The sequence below is a fragment of the Ixodes scapularis genome, unplaced genomic scaffold (genome assembly GCF_016920785.2).
Source record: "Ixodes scapularis isolate PalLabHiFi unplaced genomic scaffold, ASM1692078v2 PGA_scaffold7__128_contigs__length_106722199, whole genome shotgun sequence".
NCBI lineage: Eukaryota > Metazoa > Arthropoda > Arachnida > Ixodida > Ixodidae > Ixodes > Ixodes scapularis.
The window spans coordinates 49667052-49682792 of NW_024609882.1; positions in this window are offsets into that span (position 1 = coordinate 49667052).

Consider the following 15741-nt stretch of genomic DNA (forward strand, 5'->3'; position numbering starts at 1 on the left):
ACCTTATCCAACATCTTTCCACTATAGCAGAGAAGGTGGCCTCCACTGCAGCCAGAGTTATCTCTGCTATAGTGGAGGTCGCCGTCTCTCCAGCGTTCACTTTGCTGCAGTCAACAGTGGTTCAAGGAGTTTGCATTGAACTCAGCCTGTCACCAAATGTACGTTGTTATTCGTTAACAAAAAGGTTAGGTACAAACAACGCATTACTAAAGGGTCTTGTATATAGCTAGGCTACCGTACACTGGCCTTAGGACAACCGTTTCTTTCGTCTATAACTCGGTATCATAACTCCAGTAGTTTTTTGTTTTCTTAAGGGGGTGGGAGGATTAGTGTACACGTCATCCGTGATTAGCACCATCAGTGCTTACATGGGTGCCAACCGATAGTTTAACGTTCTCCTGACGCTAAAACATAAATAAGATACATAAAACGAGAAAAACAAAAGAGCTATTTTCTACTACGTTTTTTTTCTCACTCAACTTTTTTTTTTAACTACGTGATGTTTGCCTCAATAGATGAATTAAAATAACCGCCCCATTATGCTTTTATTTACAGGAATCAGATCCGCCGTAAGTCCCATGTTGCCGTTTTTATCTGAGGGCCGACGACTACAATTTATGAATGACCTGGAGGAAGTTCTAAGCACGTTTTGGACCGAAAAAGATCCCACTGATCAACAGTATCATATGGACACGTTTGTTGTTCATGCCAAGAAGATTGTCCACAAGAAAAACGATTGATCAACATCATGACTTCAACACCTGGCCCAAAATCTCCGAAGTCGATTCTCAATCTTTTTTCGTCCTTCACTCTCAATCACTCTCGATGACTGCTGCTAGATTGTCGTTAAATCAAGGTGTCTGAAGAAATGCAAAATAATTACCACAAAGAGCGTCGAAATGTCTATTGTAGAAGAAAAAGGCGTATTAAAATGAATATTCTGCTTTAAATGCTTTACACGTTTTTGCTCAAGTGCGTAATATATTAAAGAAAAAGTTCCCCAAAAAATAATACCAGTATAAACGTCTGGTATCGCTTTAGTGGCACGTAATGTGATCAAAACCGCGGACTGATGTTTCTGTATAAGATCGTAAATTGTATGTTTGATTGGCAGCGCTACTATGCCACGTCTACTTGCGCGTTCCTCGTACTTCTTGTAGACTTTGTTTTATACTTCTGATTTATATCACTCATCCAGTGTTGGGTAAATTACTCCTAAAAGGTACTTCAAGTAAAGTACAAAGTAAATAAGACGTGATGTATTTCAAGTGAAGTATTAAGCACACTGGCCGTAACGTACCTGAAGTAACGTACTATAAATACGATGTAATTTCAAAATAAAGTACAAGTAGATTAACACAATCTTTCATGATGCCGTTTCGTTCCCCTATACTGTGATTTTTTTGACTGGTATAGACCCTTTCAGGCAACATTTCATGGGCGCCGCCATCTTGACGTCACGTGGCCCTGCCGCCATAGCCGCCCTTCAGTTTCTCGCCGTTCCTCCGAGTTGTGTGCTGCACCGGCCACTACCGGAGCTTTGTTTTCGCGTTCTTCTATGGTCGGCGTAGAAATCGTGTTTTCTTTAGGTCTTTTCGATAATTCGGACTTTCATTTAATCATTTGATATCTATATTTCAACATTAGCTCTTGTATTTTCTTATTTATAAAACTAAATCGGACGGCGAATGGATCGACGATACAAGGTTATGGCTTCAGAGATTATGTAGGTTCATCCCATTCTAACGTTTTTCTCGCTAATAAAGGGCAGTCAACACCATTGCGACATATGCCAATTTCAACTAACGCAGTAAGGCTATCCAGTCGTGCTTCTCGCTGCATGTGCGCGATCGTTTCCGTAAAGCGAACGCGCATGTAAGCGATTTTGCGTGCGACGAGACGAGCGACGGCTGACTACGACGAGAGTCAGCGACGAAGATTTCTCACTGTCGCCTGTTGCATCGCTCGGTTTTTTTCGGTTTCTCGAAAACGTCACTCACCGTCTTGGTCGCTTGCTCCTGTCGCTTCCGTGCGGTTTGCCTCGTCGCGCGACTGCCCGAGCGACAGCTCGGGCAGTCGCTCGGGGCCACCGTCGCTTGTCTCGTTGCTCGCCGAATCGCTTGCATGCGGTTTATACTTAATATCGAGGCGCCAATGGTGCAATGTTGTGTGCATGGAAATTGATTGAGCATAAACCGCATGTAAGCGATTTGGCGAGCGACCAGATGAGCGACGGCGACCCGCTTCGCTGTCGCTCAGTCAGCCGCACGACGAGGCAAACCGCATGGAAGCGACGGAGCAAGCGACCAAGACGGTGAGGGACGTTTTCTAGAAATCCCAAAACCGAGCGATGCGACGTGCGACGATGAGAAATCTCCGTCGCTCGTCTCGTCGCACGCTAAATCGCTTACATGCGGGTCGGCTTTACGGAAACGAGCGCGCACATGCAGCGAGAAGCACGACTGTGATAGCCTTACTGCGTCAGTTGCAATTTACATATGCCGGAATAGTGTTGACTGCCCTTTATTAGCGAGAAAAACGTAAGAATAGATGGACTTACATGGTCATTGAAGCCTCATAATCTTGATTCGTCGACCCATTCGCTGTCCGATTGCATTATATAACTAAGAAAATACAAGAGCTATGTCGAAATATAAATTTCAAATGATTAAATGAAAGTCCTAAATATCGAAACGACTTAAAGAAAATAAACGATTTCAACGCGCAACGTAAAAGAACACGAAAACGAAGCTCCGGTAGTGGCCTGTGCTGCACACAACGCGGAGCAACGGCGAGAAACTGAAGGTCGGCTATGGCGGCCCGGAAAGCGCGCGAAGGGCGCGCCGACTGGTGGCAGCTCGAGTAACTGACTCGCTGAAAGCGTCTATACATCGCCCAGGGCCTAGGGGTAATCAGGGGTGCATAGCCTGTTTTAAAGAGCAGCGGTGAATATTTGATAAAGTCAAGTGGCCACAGTAGTTATTTTCAGGAATGGAGCCGAATTCAGAAGTCCCTTTTCGGAATTTAGCGCCCCTTGCACTGGATTGTTGCACTCAATGGGGCTAAATGTACTAGGCCAGAGCATGACGTCAGCCCCGTAGCTTCAGCAAGCAATCCTCTCATAAAGGAGTGTCCTCTCCTTGATGCAAAAAAACAGTAAGTGTGCAAGCGAGCCTGGTGATAATTAATCATAATGTGATACCTGAAATTGGTGCGAAAAAATCAAGGAACTTTGAAATAGAAGAAAAAGACAAAAGAAAATGTCTCAAAACATTGTGACGCTCTCTTCTGCTGTTTTTTACTTCGACTTGAAAATTTAATTGTTCCGCATCGCAGTCTCAGGAGCTACATTATGATTAATTTTGCTCTCTTAATATTTTAAAACTCCTCGCTTGCGCTGACCGAACGAGAGGTAGGGAGAGTTCGAAAAGCTACGGGAGAGCCGCTACCAGAACAAATGGTGCGACGCGTCGTCTGCTCACGTTTCTGGCAAGAGTAGAATATCTCTCCCAGTTTTTTCTTCGGAGTTGACAGAGCACCATTTCGAGATACAAATTTAACAAAACACTGTACTTAGGGACTGTACTTTTAGGTCGGGATTGTACCTTCCTCAGAAAGTACCAGAAAAAATACTTTAAGTAAAGTACAAGTACATACTCAGAGAATGTGCTTACACTAAGTTGCACGTTTCCTGAACCTACTTGGAGTAGTACTTTAAGTACGTACAATGTACAGTGCTAATCACACTTGTCTTTAACGCGCGAGAGTGCGGCTTTCTCCGGGGAGCGCTGGACTGTTGGCATTCGCTGAAACTAAGCTAGTCTATTTATTTATCTATTTATATACCTTAAGGACCCCCGTAGGGGGTATTACATAAGAGGTGGCATACAATAAACATCAACAAAAAGGTACAAATGTTACAAAAGCAAATTATGCATATAAAATAAAACAAAAATCGCCAAGAAAATTAGTATGCAAACAAACAAAAAAAAACAAAAAAAACACCAAAAATACTTAGAACGCGATTGCACGTATAAATTCTTTAAATTCTAATGAGTCATGAGTAGTTACAATGTTCTGGGAGAGCCCGTTCCAATCAGAGGCTGTACGTAAAAGAAAATGAGTTCTGAAATGTGGTAGTTCTTGCCTTTGGTCGCTGTATATCGAGATTGTGACCCGTGCAACGGTTGGGGCGTACAGAAAGAACGATGTATAATAATCGGCGGCACGGGCTGTAAAAAAATTTGTGAATAAGAGATAACATAGCTAAACGGCGGCGTTCATAGAGGAGGGGGAGTTTGGCACGGGTTCGAAGAGATGTGACGCTAGTAAAAGAAGAATAATCGGAGTAAATAAAACGTAATGCTCGACGCTCAACTGATTCGATGTTATTTATGAGGTAGACTTGGTGCGGATCCCAGACAGCAGATGCGTATTCCAGTTTAGGGCGGATAAGGGATGAGTAGGCAAGTTGTTTTATGTGAGGAGGGGCCAGTTTCAAGTTGCGCCTTAGAAAACCTAGAGAGCGATTAGCAGAGGATATGGTGTGACTGATATGAGTAGCCCAGGAAAAATCGTATGTAAGATGAACTCCTAGATACTTGTAGGAAAGAGTTTTTTTCCAAAGGAACGCTGTTAAGGGAGTAGGAAAAGATAGAGGGTTTAGAGCGACGTGTAAAAGACACAAGCTTGCACTTATGGACGTTGAGACACATCTGCCATGTATTGCACCATGTTTGGATGCGGTTGAGGTCATCTTGGATGAGTAGGTGATCTGATGGGTTAGTCACTTGGCGATAGATAACACAGTCGCCAGCGAAAAGACGAACATGCGATGTTATTGATATAGGCAAAGCCATTAATGTAAATTAAAAATAGAAGGGGTCCGAGGACCGATCCTTGAGGAACACCGGAAATGACTGGAGCAAAAGAAGATGATGAATGGTTAGCGGTAACAAGTTGCTGTCTGTTAGTTAAAAAGTTAATGATCCAGTTCAGAATCGAGGAAGTTGAGTTTAGAAAGCTTGTATATGAGTCGTCTATGAGGAACCTTATCAAATGCTTTGGCAAAGTCCAGCAAGATAGCGTCATTCTGAATGTTTGAATCAATTAAGGTTAACATGTATGTCATGAGTAAACAATGCAAGTTGAGTTTCACATGAAAAATCTTTTCGAAAGCCGTGCTGGGATGGGTTGATGAAACAGTTGTCTGACAGAAATTGAATGACGTTAGTGTAGATGATATGTTCCATTAGTTTGCATGACACGCTTGTTAGGGAGATGGGTCGATAGTTAAATGGGGAGTATTTGTAACCGTCTTCGAAAATCGGGACAATCTTTGCCACTTTCCAGTCATGAGGCAGAAGACTACTTGAAAGAGGATGCGAAAATAGTTTAGCTAATATCCCGCTCATTAAGTCTTTCGTGTTTTTTAGAATTTTTGCATTTACGTTATTCATGCCTGCTGATGAAGAGATTTTAAGGTTGTCAATGAGTTTAGCGATGCCTGCGGGTTCAAACACAACTCCAAACATGGGTGTAGGAATAGCGGGAAGAGGAGAAAAAAAAAAAGGCTTCGCTATTTTCTTGCGTAAATATGGAAAAAAAAGCATCATTCAGTAATTCGTCACATTCGTTATCCTGAACCATTGTTTCACCGTTATTTTAAGTGCGATTGCAATATCAGATTTAGGATTAATAACTTTCCAGAACTTTTTAGGATCATTTGGGAGCATACACGCAAGGTCGATGTTATAAAATGATTGTTTTTGCTTCTTAATTTCAACTCTGTACTGCCTATCGACGGAATAAAATTTGTCCCAGCTTAAGCTGCACCCAGTGGACTTAGCCGTTCGAAACAGTCTCTTCTTTTTTTAATTTAATTGTTTTATAGAACAGTTAAACCAAGGAGCAGACGAGGTTTCACAAAAAGTCACAGTTGGAATGAACATGGAAGCAAGTTCTTGCATTTTTTGTTTGAAAAGAAACCAATTATCAGAAAGAGAGCGAACATCAAAGTCAACCAGAAAGGAAAATAAAAATTTTTCTAGTTCAGCATTCATACTTTCGCAATCCCCTTTGTCGTACAGTGATACGGTTTTAAGTCGCTTGGATTTAGACTGAACATGCAAAGAAAAAGTACAGTGAATTACTTTATGGTCACTTATTTTGCGTAAGTAGTTGATTGATTTCAAAGTTTCTGGCATTCAACGAAAAATGAGGTCCAGAATATTAGAAGAATGGGACGTTGATCGCGTGGGTTCAGTTATAACTTGCGAAAGATTAAAATTAAAGCAGAAATTAATTAATTCCGTTGCTTTACTGCCATCAAGGGGAGTTGAAACAGCTAGGGCCCACCAGTTTATTGAGCGGCAGTTGAAATCACCGAAAAAGCAGAATGCTGGACAGGGGATGTCTGAGGCAGAAGCCACCGAGTGCATCATTCAGATGAATAAGAAAAGTTGGATCCTTGTGAGGTGGTCGGTAGCATACAGCAATTACAAATGTAGCATGCAAAGATAAATCAATCAATGAATCAATCAAATCTTTTTATTCTCCAGAAATTCTGGAGGGGAGCCTAGGCAAAAAGCTGTTCAAGAACAGCTTGACTGGGCTCAGGCTCCCCCGTTTACAGGCAGCAGCATTCAATAGAGAAAACAAAGAATGAATACACAGCACGCACACATATAGATACATGAAAATAAATGCTACAATTCATTCAAAAAATGAAAATACAATAAAAACCAACTAAAGAAAATACGACAAGATGTCTTTCTTGCTAGCCGAATATATATCTATGTTCTTGGTGAGACATGTATTTAACAAAGATGGAAGAATATGCCGCAGGGATTGCAGGTTATAGTTAGTACGTGACCGAGGGATAGCCCAAAACTCTGTACGACGTGTGCTGACGATGCTGAGGCTTTCAGTTAATTGCGAAATACAATATAAGAATTCAATAACTGATGCCGGTGCGAAACGAATTGAACACATCAGGCGGTATTCATACAAATGCTTAATGGGAAGGATATTATGCTTAGTAAACAGAGGTTCAGTGTGATCAAGATAATGTACTTCCGCAATGTGTCGTAAGACCTTTTTCTGGAGCAAAAATAATTTATTTATATTTGTTTTAGTTGTAGTAGCCCAGATGAGATGACAGTAATTCAAATGGGACTGAAAAAATCCGTCAGATATTTTTAACTTAACATGAAGTGGCAAAATACCACGACAACGAGCAAATACACCGACAATACGAGACAGTTTCGAAATCAAAAAGTTTACATGAGCGTCCCAGGTCATATTTTCGGAAAAGTATACACCTAATATTTTGTGCTGGTTAACGATTTCTATTTCCGAATTGCCAAGTAGAATTGGGCTATGAGTAAGGATAGACTTATTTACGGATCTAAAAATGATTGCTTTGCATTTCTTCGCATTAATCCTGAGCGCGTTAGCCTCTGACCACAAAAAGAAGTTCTGAAGAACAGAATTTGCGCAACATATTAATTCGTCGGCACTATCTGCAGAAAGAAAAGGCTTGTATCATCGGCATAAATGATGAACTGTGCTTGGTTATCAACGTTTACAATATCGTTGATGTAAACATTAAACTGAAAGGGCCCAAGTATACTTCCTTGAGGTACCCCACAAGGAACGTCTTGAAAAGAGGAAGCATGATTATTAATGACAACAGACTGTTTACGATCTTTTAAGTATGACTCAATTAGCTTATGGGGTACGCCACGGACACCATAGTAGTCTAGTTTTTCCACTAATGTTTTATGATTTAACACGTCGATAGCTTTAGAAAAGTCGATGAACACGCCTAATGTAAGCAACCTTTTTTCTATACCTTGTATTATAATTTCTTTTTGCAGAAGTAAAGCTGTCTCGGTGGATTTACCTTTCCTAAATCCAAATTGAAATTCTGTTAATACAGACTGTTTAAGAAAAAAGTCATTGAGGCGCATAAAGATAATTTTCTCAAGTGCCTTAGAAAACACAGGTAGCACCGATATAGGGCTGTAGTTGGTGACAACGTTTGAGTCACCACCTTTATGTATTACTGAAACTTTAGCCAATTTCATATTAGTGGGAAATTTACCTGACGATAAGGACAGATTATATATGTGTGTTAAACAGGGTACGATGATATCCATCACGAATTTGACAGGTTTCAAGTGTAGTTCATCAACATCTGTGCTTTTACTGTTCTTAAGTCCTAGAAAAATGTTAAATATCTCTTGGTCGTCAGTTGGGGCTAGAAAAAAGGTATGGCTACTACGCGTGAGCTTTAAAAGGGCATCGTCATTATAAGGTTTGGGTTGCAGATTTAGAAAACCCGTGTTAAGATATTCCGCCAAAGGCACACCAAACAATTGGCCATCAATTTTTAATTCGCCTATGCGAGGAGGAATCTTACTACGATTCAGGACTTCGTTAATCATTTTCCATACAATATCAGGGCGTTTTTTAGTATCATCCTCGAACTTGCGCTTATAGTACAACGTCTTCGCTTTCCGGAGTTCAGACGTTAGGACGTTCCGAAATTTTTTAAAAGTTAGAGGCTTGTTGTTACCTCTCGATGTGAGAAACGATTTGTATAGGCGGGCTTTCTTTTGCATCATTTTGATGTGTATGGGTGTCACCCAAGAGCCACAGCATTTCGAGTGGCGAGGAAATATCCACAAGTTTGCACACAAAACTATCTTTTATTGCGATCAGGACCCCACCCCCTCGGCCACATGTCCTATCCCGTCGAGATAAATTATAACCAGATACGTCGGGGAAAATGTCGGCATCAGTGATAGATGATGATAGCCATGTTTCAGTAAGAACTATGATATCAGAATCAGTAGATGCTATGAGGCTGCATATCTCATCTGGCTTTGACATAACACTTCTTATATTGGTATAAAGAAAGGACAGGGGTCTGTTGGAAGGCTTGACAATAGAATGTTTGCGATAAGGATGTGCACTGGATTCAATTTGACGTGCACGTCGTGACCGGACAGCGGTGCTCCCGGGTTGCTATCTCGTTATTTCAACAACACTGTCTGACACATCATCAAAACTAAAGCACCTTTGAATAATGAACAATTTGTCTACGCGCAGTTCATAACGAGTGTTTTGTGTTCTAGCAAATTCCAATAGCATATGACGGGCCAACTGCACAGGTCGAGGAAAATCCTCGCTGACTACAAATCCAGTATCTTTAAGTTTTATACCTGCAGTTAATATTGCATCTTTTTGTCTAAAGAAGCAGAATTTTTGCAATGATTGGTCTGTTTTTTTCCAGTTTTAAAAGGACCGATACGGTGTGCTCTTTCTATGTTATCAGGGTTGATTGCTATGTTTAGTTTACTCGCGCACAGGTTGACCACGTGTGACTCCGATTCAGACCATGTTTCCTTCGCTTTGTCTTGAGATCCAAAAAAAGACTAAGTTGGACCTGCGTGACCGGTTCTCGTTGTCGACACAGCGCGCCGTTAAAAGCGCGAGCTTGCTCTGTTTGGGCTGCTTGCAGCTCGTTCTCAGTTTTTTTGGGCGGTATACTGGTCACTCAGGGGAATTGGCAAATGTTCTTCAATAGCGCTCACTCGTGCGTTCAGGTCGCAAACTAACTGGTCAGTACGCTTTTGATTTTCAGTAAGTGCCCCTATTTGTTTCACCAGGTCTGTCTGTTCCATCAGTAAGTCAGCCTGGGCTGTAGTAAGGGGACCGGGATTCTGCCCCACATCACCGGAGAGCAGCAACAGCAAGTGTGACACAAAGATATTGGCGCATGCGTGAACATAGATAGACATGCACTTCCGCGTCACAGCAAAGTCGCTTGGGCACAACACCAGTATTCAGAAACGATTACTACTCCTGATGCATGAAGAATGGTTCAAGTAACTGACCGGTACAAAGAGGAGCCGTAAGTGCATTGTTCCCGTGGCGGTGTCGTGACCTTCTATGCCGATTATTTGTTTGCTATTTTGGTTCATCGAGCGACAGAGATGTTAGCTAGGGCTTATTTGACCCCGCTCGCTACTCTGTTTCTGTTATAGGTGGCGACCTTCTTGAGCGTCCTTCTGCGTCTACAGTGTTTGCAGCAAACAAGTTGTTTCTAAGTAGTCCATCAGTAATTTGAACGCCCGTGCTTGGTTTCGAGTGTTGGCGCAGGGTCCTAGCACCTTTCGCATGGTCATTGGTTGGTCATCCAGGAGATTTAGTTCCTTAGTGAGGATCACACGCTCTTTCTCGTATTGTTTGCAGCTAACGAGTACATGTTCGATTTTGTCCTCGGTATGGCAAGTCACGCACTTTGGGGAATCTTGCTGCTTGTACTTGTAGCGTTGCCGGCCAGTCCGGGCGACCCCAAGACGAAGTTTGAAATAAACTGAAAGTTTGTTTCGAGGTGTGCTCCAAGGTATTCTTCTTTGAAGCTTGGGGTCCAGGTTGTACAGGTGATAAGGGTAGCCCCGGTGTTGCTCCCAGATTTTTACCATTATCTGGTTTGCGACACCACAGAGAACGCTGTTCACATCAGCTTTCGCAACGGGAATGGCCTCTGTTCTTTCTTTTTTGTGCGCCCGAGCTACTGTCGTATTGGCTATCTCGTTGCCAGTGACGCCAACATGTCCTGGAACCCATTGATATGTATTGGCATACCCCTTTTTGTGAAGGGGGTCGTTCTTATCGAGTATAGATTGTTGCAGGCCCGGGCATGCGCACTTCTTGGCTGTGGTTCATAGGGATGCCAAGGCCGACTTTGAGTCCGTGCACACCACATAGCTCTTCGGAGAAGTTGCCTCTATGCAATGTAACGCTTGCAAGATGCCGTGGAGCTCGGATGCCGTGGACGATGTGCGGTGGGAGAGTTTGTACCCTTCCGAAATGCTCGCATCCGGCACGTAGATTGCAGAGGACGAGCTCATCTCGGTGCTTGATCCATCTGTGTATATCTGGATGGCGTTCTTGTAGTTCTCTTCAAGGTAATATTCAGTGAGGAGCCGCTTCGCAAAACCTAAGGCTGTGCCTTTGCCTACGTCCGGTATTGAGAGGTGGACCCTTGGGGCCAGCCATGTCCATGGTGCTCGCTGGGGTGACGATACGGTGCAGCCTTCTCCGGAAAGGCTTCGACGTGGTTTCTTACCACTTCTGCGAAACTCGACCCTGGACGTGAGTTGTGCAGGCCCGCCAGGTGATGCGCCTCGTGCTGGGCTGAAAAACGACTGTAATGCCGGAGGGTCTCTTAAACACGGAGTGCTTCTGTACGTTGTTCGTGCGCTTCTGCTACTACTCCTGCAGAAGGCGGCGCTCGGGCCACTCCCAGCACAACGCGGAGGCTTCTTGCCTGCCGTGTCAAGATTCCCCTTTAGGTTGTTGAACTGACCCGGTGCAGGAAAGGCAGACTGTAGCGCAGACTTCCGAGTACGATTGATATGTGTAGCTGCATGAGGGCGGCTGAATTTCCCCATGTCGAGCCAGAAAGGCACCGCATGATGTTCACGTACGAGTTGACCTTGCATCGAAGTCTGTTCATATCAGGTGCCCACGTGAGCCACCTGTCGATAACTATTCCAAGAAAGGTGTGCTTGTTGACGTAGGGGATACTTTGCTCTCCTATGTGTACTGGAAAGCGTTTGCAATTTCGCTTGGTGAAAGCCATAGCGACGCATTTGCTGGGCGACCGGTGTAGGCCTCTGCAGTTCAGGTATCTTTCGATTCTGCTGAGTGTTTTCTGGAGTCTTCCACAGATTACTGCGTGGTGCGGACCCGAAGACCAGATATACAGATCATCGGCATACATCGACATTTTTACATGCTCTGAACGTTTCTGCGGCAGGTGGGCCAGGACGACGTTAAAGAGTGTGGGGCTCAAGACGCCCCCTTGTGGAACGCCGGTAGTTACGGAGAAACAGCCACTGTTACCTTCTGTCGGGGTTAGGTAAATTTTGCGTCCTTGAAGGTAGTCCAAGATCCACTTGTAGATTCGACCACGTACGCGGAGTTTAATGAGGGACGTGAGTATTGCTGAGTGTTCCGCGCTGTTGAAAGCAGCCTTTATGTCCAGAAACACAGCTACCGTGGAGAGACGACGGCTCCGATGCTGTTCAACATGTGAGACTAAGTCCACGACGCCGTCAATGGCAGAACGGCCACGACGAAACCCCGACATGCACTCGGCGAAAACCCCTGTCTTTTCGAGGTACCAGAGCAGACGGTTTAGGATTATACGCTCCATCAACTTCCCAATGCAGCTGGAGAGCGGAATGGGACGGTATGACTGAAGCGACAGAAGCGATTTTCCTGCTTTCAGGATGGGAACGAGGCGAGACTTCTTCCATGACTCTGGGAGCTGTCCTGTGTTCCAACTGACGTTGTATTGTTGCAGGAGGGCATTGAGGGCGAGGGGTCCTAGATTGGCCAGCGCCTTATATGATATAACCCCATCCGGGCCTGGAGAGGTGTGCTGGGAGCACTCCTGTAGAGCGCTATGAGTTCCTTCATGGTAAAAGCCTCGCCTAGCTCTAGTAGCACGGCGCCTTCAGTGGTTTTCTCGTGTGACAATTCGCTCGCGGGGCGCCGCTGCAGAAGCTGGCAGAACGCATTGGCTTCAGCATGCTCAGTGATTCCTTTTGAAAGTGCCAGGCACGGAAGGGAAACTTCTGCCTGGGTGTTTTCTTGAGCCCTCTGGTCACGTTCCATAGTCTCGTTGACGGCTTGTTAGGGTCCGTTGAACCGCAGGTGCCTTTCCAACGTAGCATAGAGAGTCGAATTAAGTGTGGTCGTACGACCGCCAGGGTTCGTCGTGCTTCCGCCCAGTCCGCGGCTTTACCAAGTCGCCTGGCACGTCGGTTATCACAACGTCGAACCGCCCGCAACTTCTCATAATATGCGTCGACCGCAAGGTATTTGGCGGGGAGTTTCACCATTTTCGTGCTGGATGTCAATGATGATGTTATGCAGGCTGTGATGTCCGTATCTTCTGCACCATTTTTATATGCTGATTCTGTTTCGTTTCTGAAACGACTCCAGTCTGTCTATGGGATTGTCCGATTGTGCCTTCTTCCTCCAAAGCCGTCGAGGGGGATGAGTAGATGCAGATGGTCACTGCCCCTGGTGTCAAGATCTGTCATCCATCGGACAGGAAGACGGAAGTCCTCAGAAACCGCAGTGATATCAATGGCGCTCTTGAGCTCTTCCCGGAGAAATATGTATGTTCCATCATTAAGGACCCCCATGTTCCAATAGCTGAAAATGTCTTCTAGGAGTCTACCTCTCGCATCAAGTTTATCTCCTCCCCACAGCGGGTTGTGTGCGTTGACATCGCCACAGAGAAGAAAAGGTCCATCAATTTCCTGCAGCACGGCCTAAATTTCCTTGCCAGAGAAATGCACTCTTCGCGGAATGTCGATCGCGAAGAGTGTGAAGTGAGGCTTCTTTACTGGCAACTGAAATGTTTGTGCGCACACACACGGTGATACGACTTCTTTCCCGATCAGGAACAGAGTGATGGCGCTGATATCCGGAGATGCGGAGTGTTGAAGACGCATTCGATTCGATAAAGATTGCAAAGGGCGTTTCATACTTTCGTACAAAGTGTCGTATATCAGGCAGTTTGTTTCGTAATCCGCGCACGTTCCGCTGGAGCACGGTGCATTCGAGGTATATTTGATGCATAAAGAGTTCTTCTACATAGTCTAGACGTCGTTCACTAGCGCGCTCTTGAGGTACGATACCTGTGGCGCTCGTTGCGTGTGCTGTAGGTAACTCATTTGTGGAAGTTTGATGCCTAGCAAGCTCCATCGCAGAGCCAATGCTGAACCAGTGTGATTATTTAAAGAATCGCTCCCACCACAGGGGAGTCAAACGGCTTCAGAAGTTCCTTTACCACTGGCATTACAGTCCGTGCAAGGGTTCCCAGTGAAGAGATCAGGCTGGGCTGTTCGTTGTCGGTCGCGCTTCGGGAGGATTTACGGTTGCTAGTTGGCTGTGATTGCGCTGGAGCAGAGGCACTGCAGAGAGCATGACTGTATGAATTCCGTTGTGCTGTGCGCTGGCGATGAATGTTGGGATGTGTCTTGTTCTCTAATGCTATGCTCCACGCGCTGTTCTCTCGATGCATTTTGATCCCGAGAGGCTGATTCAGGGTTTGATGAAGCACGCCGAGCAGGGTGCGAGCTCCGTGTTTCATTCTGTGATGCGTTGCTCTGCTCGGGAGCGAGGTCCTGCGTCTCACCAGAAAGGTCACTGAAACTGTTCTGATGAGCGATCACGTTGTCGTGTTCGATGTTGTCTTGGCCGCGGCTTCGGACGGCAGCTCGGGAAGTTTTGAAGTCTACTTTGTTAATTGTTTTGTACTTGTTTACGGCTCGTTCTTGTTACCAGATCACACAGTCTTTCGAGGTCGCCTCATGTGCGCCCTTGCAGTTCACGCACTTGGCCATTTCGGCTTCGCATCTTTCGCTCGCGTGGGACCCAGAGCATCTGGTGCACACCTCGGGACAAGTGCAAACTGCCTTGACATGCCCAAACTTGCCACACTTCCTGCACTGCGCTGGTCGATCAACGCATAGTTCGACCATATGTAGTACTCCGCCCAGAAATACGTGTTCCGGTAGGGTTGCGGAAGCGAAAGTGACGCGAACCGTTTGTGTCAGCAAAACGACGCACCTGCGTGATTTTCGTTGTGTGCGCTTAGGTTCCTAAGCAACACTTTCTCCGAGATGCTTGCATAAACGTCCCGAATAATGCCCATGGCAACGTTCGGATTCCGTGACTTGTACGCCCGCACTGCAATGACGACGAGCTTCCTAATTCGTAGCAAGGACGCTGTGGATTCTCGGTTTCGTGTGTCCACCGCGAGTATGTTCAATCGCTTGTTGCAGCGAATTTCACCAACTTCGGTAGGGGCGTGACTAATTAGAGCCTCCGTGAGCTTAAGGCCGTTGATCTTGTTCAGGAGTACCGTCGGATCTTGGGGTGCAAAGATGACTGTCAGACTGAGTGCGACGATGGCTTTCTTTCTGCTTTCTTCATCACCGGCGCTCTCAATCTTGCGCTTCCGTTAGCGTCTTGTCTTCACAGAAATGAAGTCTTCGTCATCTTGGTCTTCTGGGCCTGATGTAGTCATGTCAGAGTCAGAAATGTCGTTGGAAGTTGAGTTGTCATAGTTTTCTTTGTTGCCGTCCACGAGCTTGCCACTTGTTCCTGCTTCCGGAGGTTGCTGGCCGTTGTCAAGATGACCGGCTGCCGTTTTATTCGCACTTTCCGTGGTGTCGTTTTCCGCAATCACAATTGGGGGCGTGGCCATGGCGACGGCAGCCCGAAATTGCGACACCGGTGAGAGCATGAGTATGGGAGGCCGGAGGATACCCTCCGTCCTCCCAGGGGCTGAACGTGGGAGCAGTCGCTGTTCCGTTGGTCGTCGTGTGGTGTCGGCGAGGGATGTCTGCTTCCCAGGCTTGTGTTTGCGAGCAGTTGATCTGGCGCACGACGACGGTCAGGGAGCCACCCGAGAACGTATTAAGAGAGCGGCGGTGCAAAGGCGGGATGGCATGAAAGGCGATCTCAATCCGAACTATAGCTGTCGACGCGACGACGGTTGAAGCTCGATCTCTGGTATGCCGAGCAGTGCTTTATGCTTTTGTAGTACTTGGCTTGACGTCACCGTTCGTTGTTGCCAATTGTTGTAAAGGTTCTCGATGAGCGTAGGTTGCAGCGTCATTAGTCTGCCAGTCTCAGCAG